Below are 8,622 nucleotides of genomic sequence, written 5' to 3'. Positions count from 1 at the left end.
CTGAAAAAGAAAAGAGGAATCCAACTCTTTTGGACATATTTTTTATGTCCTTAATGGAATTATATATGTTATTTTTAGGAAGAAAAAAAAACAATAAAGAGGGCATAAATTTAGTGGAAAAATCATTTCATCAAGAGAAACTATAATATGAATATAGTTTCAATCTGAGTGGCTAGCTATATTGGTCGGTTCAATTTGATTTATGTATTATTTTTTGGTTTAATATTTTTAATTGTTAATTATGCTAAATCAATAATCAACTAAAGTTTAAATTTTAATGTTTTGTATAATGTGAAATTGTAAATTCAAAGTGTCATGACCCAAAACAAGTCATGAATGATAACCCGATAACCCAATAGGTAAAACCTATTGGTTTTACACAATAACCCAATAGGTAAAACCAAAATCGATCCAATAATTATTTTTTCTAAACCCATTAAAAATTCAATAACCCAATAACATTTTATCGATTCAGTTTATTGCTTGATTTGATTTTTCCACATCCCTACACTTGCGTGTGCAATTGAAAGCAACATCTTTCCGAATCAGTCTTCAAGATCACAAGCCCCATGACAGGCGGTCCTTGGATATCAATAGAATGGGAGACAACCCAGACATGCGATAAAATGCCAATCTTGTCAAAAGATTGGTCACACAGCTGATGTGTGTCGCTCAAAATCACACAATTATTTTGAAGCTCAAGTCAACTTTGTGTCAAATCATCACTCAGATGCATCTCCTTGGGTCCTTGACTCGGCAACCCATCATGTCACAACCGAATCAAATAATCTTGAAGAATACATTGACAATGAGAAAGTGTCCATGGGTGATGATAAAACTATTCCCATTCCTAACATTGGTTTAACTCAAATTAAGGATTCTAACTCCAATTTCATGCTCTCTAACATTCTTTGGGTTCCAGCTATAAAAAAAAGAACCTTATTTTTGTTGCTAAGTTTTGCACTAACAATCTAATATCAATTGAATTTATTTCACACTCTTTTCTTGTGAAGGTCTCAATACTCAGATATTGCTGGTACACGGCCGGAATAAACATGGACTCTATGAATGGAATAAGAGGGATCACGTGTCACCTTCCGCCAACTTCACCTCCATCAAAGTTTTCCGTCAACTGTGGCATCGTCGCTTGGGTCACCCTCATATGAAAATCTTAGACTTCGTACTGAATAAATTTTCACTTTCCTTTTTCACCAAAGAAAAGTTTCATTTTATTAATTCGTGCTCATCAAATAAAGGTCATCGTTTACCACTTCAACGACTCACTTTAAATAGTAGTGCACCACTTCAAACTTTGTTTAGTGATTTATGGGGTTCATCACCAATTTTATCAATTGATAAAAAGTTGTATTACTGCATTTTTGTTGATCATTACACCAAATATGCTTGGTTGTATACAGTCAAAAATAAAAGTGAAGTTGCTTCAATTTTTGCAAACTTTCATCTTTTAGTGGAAAAAAAGTTTAAAACACAAAATTGTCTCACTTTATGTTGATGGAAGGGGTGAATTCATAGGTCCTAAACACTACCTACAATGTCATGGTATTGAACATTTGATCTCTCCACCCTACACGCCCCAACGAGTTGCAATCGCTGAACAACGATTGTCACATTGAAACAGCTCGAATTCTTCTCAATGAAGCCTCACTACCATTTGAATTATGGTCATTTGCCTGTCATCATGATATCTATCTCATAAATAGACTCCCCACACCTGGCTTGAATAATGATTCTCCATATAAAAAATTATTTGGTGAACCACCAAAATACTCTTCGCTTAAAATTTTTGTTATATTTTTATCTATGGCTTAAGTTATATACCCAAAATAAATTTCAGCCTATATCTACACCATGTTTTTATTTAGGAGTTTCTACTATTCCTCATACATACTTCTGCTTTGATCCAGCTCACTCAAAAAGTTTCGTCAGTCGTGATGTTCAATTTTGTGAAGATAATTTTTCTTTCACTCAAATGTTCTCACACTTGCAAAATAAGTTTTTCAAGTTAAAATGGAAAATCATAGAGTCCCAAGTCTATAAGGATACTCATCCGACAGTCCAATTAAATTTGGACTTCAATCTCGTTCCAACTCTTTCACCTCCTATTCCTATCACCCTAACGGTTCGTTCTCATTCAAACACTCCAGTCCATAATTGAAAGGCAACTACCAGCAGTCTCCACTTCATCAGGTATGATTCCTATCTCTTCTCAACCTTCTTCACTACTTAATGAAGGATCCCACAACTCTCACCCATTACCCGATTCCCGTAGTCCACCACACAACCAGCAGCCACCAAATCCGTCAACAATTATGCTACCAGTCGCTGCCCCTCCACCATTCGATGTGGTCACAAGGTCCAAAAATAATATTTTCACACCAAAGAAAAATTTCAGCTTCTTGTCTCATCTTTCTCCCACTCCAAATACCTTTAATCAAGACGTTAAGCATATTGAATGGAAGAATGCAGAGGATTTGGAATACGAAGCCTTAATGATAAACCAAACTTGGGAACTAGTACCTAGGGACCCGATAAACAATGTTATTGATTGTAAATGGTTATTTCGTATTTTAAAAAAGTTGATGATTCTATTTGTTTTACTCGGAAAGAATTCTTTTTACTGGTTTTACACTTTTTAGAGTCGCCACTTAATTTTAAAGAAAAAATCAAGAAAACTTAGTTTTCAAAAAGATCTAAACAGAAAATCGATTGAAAACTTTAAGGGGGTTCGGGGATTCTTATTTCTATTTTAGGAAGGTTTTTACGTCATATAAAATATTCGCTAACTTGCGATTATCCGCCAACGAAAACGTTTCGCTAAAACTAACTTAATTTTGAGATAAATTGTTTGAAAATGAAATATTAATTTTACTATCTAAGCGAGATTCGCAAAATTTACTTTTTAATTTTTTTATACTTGATTGATTTAGATAAGTGATTAAAATGAGGTGGCGTCTTGCGGAGATTTGAAATTAACTAACTTAAAACTAGTAGCAGATATCGACAAGCCAATAGACGAAAAGTAAAAGGAGAGAGAGAGAGTGTGGGTCCAAATCTGATTTTTATCCGCCTGGACCAGTATTTAAACCCATTTTCTTTTGGGAATTTTATCAAAACAGCAATATGTTAGTTTTTTTGGTGACACAGTAACAATATTTCTATATTTAGTAATACTAGCATGTTTTAATTAGTTTACATTAGGAATACCGTATTTTTTCTTTTAATATGATATGTATATTTATAAAAAAAAATTATAGAAAAAATGGAAATTAAAATATAAAAAAGGTAAGTAGTATTAATAATCCTTCAGTTACTTTTTAAAAGCTGTACTTTTGGCATATATTAAGTTGAACGTTTTTTTTCTTCTTCCCTATTCTTCATATTTAAAAAAAGAATACAAACAAATTTGTCTCCTCTATTATTCAATTGATAAAGAAGCTTTATTATACAATTCGAATTCTGCAAATATAATCGAATTCACATACACAACCTTTGCAGTTACTTGTATTCCATTTGAATTATATTTATAATATAATATAAATTATATTTTGTAACATTTTAATGAATACAAATTTTTTTTTCTTCATTTTCTATTGAAATGTATTTGTATCCCTGGTATTAATATCTTTTGAGGAAGTGTTCATATTTATGTTTTTAATCTATATTGTATTTGCTCTATCTAGAATGTATGAGTTAAATTTGTATGAGTCAGAAACAAAATTATTGCAGTTACTTGTATTCAAGTTAAATTGTATTTATAATTTAATATAAATTGTTTTTGTAACATTTTAATGCATACAATTTTTTTTTTGTTTTCGTTTTCTATCTAAAAGTAATCATATTCGCTATACTTATTCTATCTTTTTGATGTTGTTAGTATTATTAATTGTATTTACAATTTAATAATTTAATATCAAGTCTTACATCCATTTGAAACATATGAATGCATACATTTTGTTAGATTATTGTAATTGTTTTGGTATACCTTTTTATTGTATTGTAATTGTTTTGGTATACCTTTTATGAATGCATACATTTTGAATTGTATTTATAATATAATATAAATTATATTTTGTAACATTTTAATGAATACAAATTTTTTTTTCTTCGTTTTCTATTGAAATGTATTTGTATCCCTGGTATTAATATCTTTTGAGGAAGTTTTCATATTTATGTTTTTAATCTATATTGTATTTGCTCTATCTAGAATGTATGAGTTAAATTTGTATGAGTCAGAAACAAAATTATTGCAGTTACTTGTATTCAAGTTAAATTGTATTTATAATTTAATATAAATTGTTTTTGTAACATTTTAATGCAAACAATTTTTTTTTTTTGTTTTCGTTTTCTCTCTAAAAGTATTCATATTCGCTATACGTATTCGATCTTTTTTATGTTGTTAGTATTATTAATTGTATTTACAATTTAATAATTTAATATCAAGTCTTACATCCATTTGAAACATATGAATGCATACATTTTGATAGATTATTGTAATTGTTTTGGTATACCTTTTATAACGAAATGTATTCGTATCCATGATTTTAATCTACATTATATTTGTTCTATATATATTGTATGTTGGTAGAATCATATGTATGTTGGTAGAATCATATGTATTGCATTTAAACATCAAAAATGAGTTTTGTGTACCCCACATGCAATACTTAAGCTTGAACACTTTAATATTAACTCAAAACCTTTGAAACCATAACTTCAAGATTTTATACATTAATAAACACAAAAGAACTGGAACCCTTTAAAATCGTTTCATAGAATACAAAAACTAATGTCCAATTACACATCAAAAAATGGACAACAACTAATCTATTTGAATTGTATCAATCTCCTCCATTGCTACATTGAATCTGCTATATCGTGGAGGTGCTTCATTGTCACTTATTGCTCCGACATCATTCTTTTGTTGGCCATAATTCCAAAGAAGTGTAGCATATCTTGAGCGTAAACTCGATGCATCCAAAATATTCGCTGGAATACCTTGGCCATATGATAGGTATTCGGCAAAAGCTAGCATATAAATACCATAATCCCTATAATATAAGAAATTAAAAGTTAGTACACAATATAATATTGATAATTTGATGATAGTAAAATCAAAAGAAACACAAACTTACAGAGACCCATGCGACTGTTGAGGAACATTATCTATGAATACTACATTAAAGAACTCATTCTCTTGTTGAGCTTGCGATACATAAATTCTTGATATACAAAATCAGAATTTTAACAAAAATCGCTAAAAAAATCGAAACCGAAATTTGAACTAACCTTGTCACCACGAAATCTGCTTTAATAATGAATCTAGCTCAAAAATCTTCTTGAATCCTTGATAATCAATGACTTTTCATAATCTACCTAATCTTAAAAATTGAAAAAAAATCACAAGAAATAGACAAAAAATACAAAATCATAAATGTATGATGTATATTAAAACAAAAATCACATAAATTGTCCATAAATTCTTGATATACAAAATCAGAACTTGAACAAAAAATGCTCAAAAAATCGAAATCGAAATTTAAACTAACCTTTCCACCACGAAATCTGCTTTAATAATGAACCTAGCTCGAAAATCTGCTTGAATCCTTGATAACAATGGCTTTGATGAAGAAATCTGGAAAATTTGAACAAGGAACTTGAAATTTTGGTTGAAAATTTTGAATTGATTTTAATTTTTACCTTTCTTGGAACTTTACACAAAAAGTTAATTAATTTCTTTTTTTTCATTAAATGTTATTGGACCATGTTTTGGTCCAATCAATGAGTTTCCATTAATATATTAATTTAATAAAACCAAAATACACTAAAATCTGAAAATACATACATTTAATAAAAATACGTAAAATTAATATAACATATTGCTATTTTGTCATTATCACTAAAAATTTTAAATTAATGTTATTTTGATTAATTATGTTCTTAAAGTTGTCTTAATTGCTAATTTTTCCTTTTCTTTTTGTACCTGTCCTAAACTAACCAGACAATTGATAGATAATAAATACAGAAAAGAAAATGATGATAAGGGCTTAGGCCCAAAGATTACAAAATACAACTAAGAATAAGACAAAATGTAGGCTTTGCGCTCAAGCTCTTCAACTTTCGATATGTTTGAATTCTCTCAACTTCGGAACCTGTACGTCTTTTTCGAAACTTATTCTGCGATTCTTAAAAGCAGATTGACTCGAGTTAAGCAGAATTGGGCTGCCATGGCCCAACAGGAAAACATAAAAGGAGACAAGAGTTCACAACAAACTCAGACGGATTTCATGTGGCAAAATAACAATCGAATAATTAATTGTAGATGAAAATAAGCACATAAATTGCGTTAGGAAACGAGAGTCCGACCAATATTAAATATAGCAATACTACTACATAGAGAAATATACATTACAAAGGCTCATATTGAAAACCTTTTCGCAGAGCCAAACTTCCAAGGCTAAAAAAAACTGAAAAGAAAATATGAGCAGGCAAACAAATGAGATGACGAGAAAACAGATATAAGCAATGACCATGAAAGCAAAACAAGAACCGCAACAAACTACTCGGTCGTCCTTGCACTTGACGTGGCGTCCATCCACGCGAGCAAGGACGCATATCCCAGAGGCTTAGAGCAGTAAATATGTTGTTATACGAGAAGAAAGGGCGAAGGAGACGCTGAGGATTTTGGAATTTTATTTGCCGAAAAAATTTTTGGATTGACTTTCTTTCTAATTTTTCTAGTAGAAAAAGGTTTACTACTGTCTGTATTTTGTAATCTCATATTTATAGTGGATTGCTCATCTTCTTTGTGGATATGGATCGATTGATTGAACCACGTTAAATTTTTGTGTCTTTTGATATATTTCTCGTTGTCTTCTTACTCGTCATCTAGGTTTGCTTTGCTAGCTTTCGCATTTATACCTATTTAAACGCGCCACGTTATCGCTCACGCAACTGTCTCTGGGGATCGATTTTGCGTGAGGAGGGGTGAGGTGCGTGTTGGATCGTTTCTCTTGCTGTTGTACGCTTCTGAGTTTCCTCTTTTGGGAAGAAAACAAAGTTGGGTCGGGTTTAAGGGACAATTGTGTTGGGTCGCATGGATTTTGGTGGATTAGAGGGAAATTTTTTTGAAGTATTGGGCTGGATCAGGGGAAATAGGCTGGTAAAATTTTGGGTTTCTTTGTATTTTGAGAAGTGGGTTGGATTTTATTTACAATATTAGGAATGGGCCTGGAAATGATGTATGGGTTTGCTGGCCCAGAAAAATGACTCTTTAAAACTTGACTAAATTTCAATCCTAATTATGTTTTCGATGAGTTTAGTCAAAATTTAAACAAGCTGAATTTATATAAATTAATTAATGAGCCTCGCTTAATTTTAACAAAATAAAATAGGAAAAATGTACAAGAAACCCTTCAACATATGCTCGAAATCCCAGAGACACACTTATACTTTAGTAAGATCCTATTATCCCCCTGAACTTATTTTATAAGTAATTTCTACCCCTTTTCGGCCTACGTGATACTAGTTTTAACAAAAAAGTCAACCACCGTTGGGTCCACAAGATAGTGCCACGTAGGTCGAAAAGGGGTAGAAAATTATTAATAAAATAAGTCCAGGGGGGTTAATAGGACCTTACTATAGTATAAGTCTGTCTCTGAGATTTCGGACATAGGTTGAGGAGGTACTTCTGCATTATCCTAATAAAATAGTCAATTTAACTTAAATCAAATAATTAAGGATATAACTCATTATATAGCTAAACTAATTAGTAAGAACTTATGCAAAAAAGGTAAAATCTTTTTGACGCAAGTTTTCAAATATTTATAAAATATACCAATTATATACGATAAAGAGAAAATGTATTCATTTTTCAAAAAGATCAAAAATGACTAAAATTAACTTGAAAAATATTTGAATTTCATAAAATTAATTATTCTCAATCGTTTGGAATAAAAGAAACTCGAACATTAATTTATATCGAAGAGGGTCAAAATTGGGTGTCAACACTATTGACAGGTACAAGGCGCAATTAATCGCAAAAGCTTTCACACAAGGTCCAGGATCGGACTTTCATGAAACTTTCAGTCCGGTTGTCAGACCAACCACCATCAGAATTGTCCTTTCTATTGCAATTCAAAATAACTGAAAAGTTCAGCATCTTGACGTGAATAATGCATTTTTGCAAGATAACTTACAGGAGCAAGTATCAAAGGCGCGGCCGAAAGGCTATGTCAACCCTGATTTTCCAATCATGTCTGCCATCTCAGAAAGGCCATTTACGGCCTGAAACAAGCTCCTCGTGCCTAGTATGAAGCTCTCAAATCTTACTTGACTATAATTGGGTTTGTTAAGTCTGAATCAGATGTTTCTCTATTTATTTTCACATCTGAAACTGTAACGATGTATATTCTAGTGTATGTTGATGATATCCTCATTACTAGGAATCATCCAACCTGGTCACACATGTAATCAACTCTTTGGCTTACAACTTCGCCCTAAAGAACCTTGGTGAACTCAACTATTTTTTAGGGATCGAAGTTAAACATGTTCCAAATGGGATTGTCTTATCACAATTCGAATATATACTTGAGATTCTCTCAG

General features: G+C 31.3%; 1 long non-coding RNA gene across 2 annotated transcripts; it reads right to left on the bottom strand.

Annotated features, from left to right (window-relative positions):
• Positions 1-4,749: 4,749 nt before the first annotated feature.
• Positions 4,750-5,742, bottom strand: LOC107022914. 2 transcript variants are annotated; one of them, XR_001457154.2, is made up of 3 exons: positions 5,568-5,742; positions 5,308-5,399; positions 4,750-5,069 (listed from the first exon to the last, which is right to left on the bottom strand). It is a non-coding gene; the product is annotated as an uncharacterized LOC107022914 (long non-coding RNA). The 2 variants fall into 2 exon arrangements; XR_001457155.2 differs by having other exon boundaries at positions 5,308-5,394.
• Between the last annotated feature and the right edge of the window lie 2,880 nt (positions 5,743-8,622).

This window comes from Solanum pennellii, chromosome 6, assembly GCF_001406875.1.
Source record: "Solanum pennellii chromosome 6, SPENNV200".
In the NCBI taxonomy this organism is placed as follows: domain Eukaryota; kingdom Viridiplantae; phylum Streptophyta; class Magnoliopsida; order Solanales; family Solanaceae; genus Solanum; species Solanum pennellii.
This window is presented reverse-complemented; position numbering and strand designations above follow the sequence as displayed.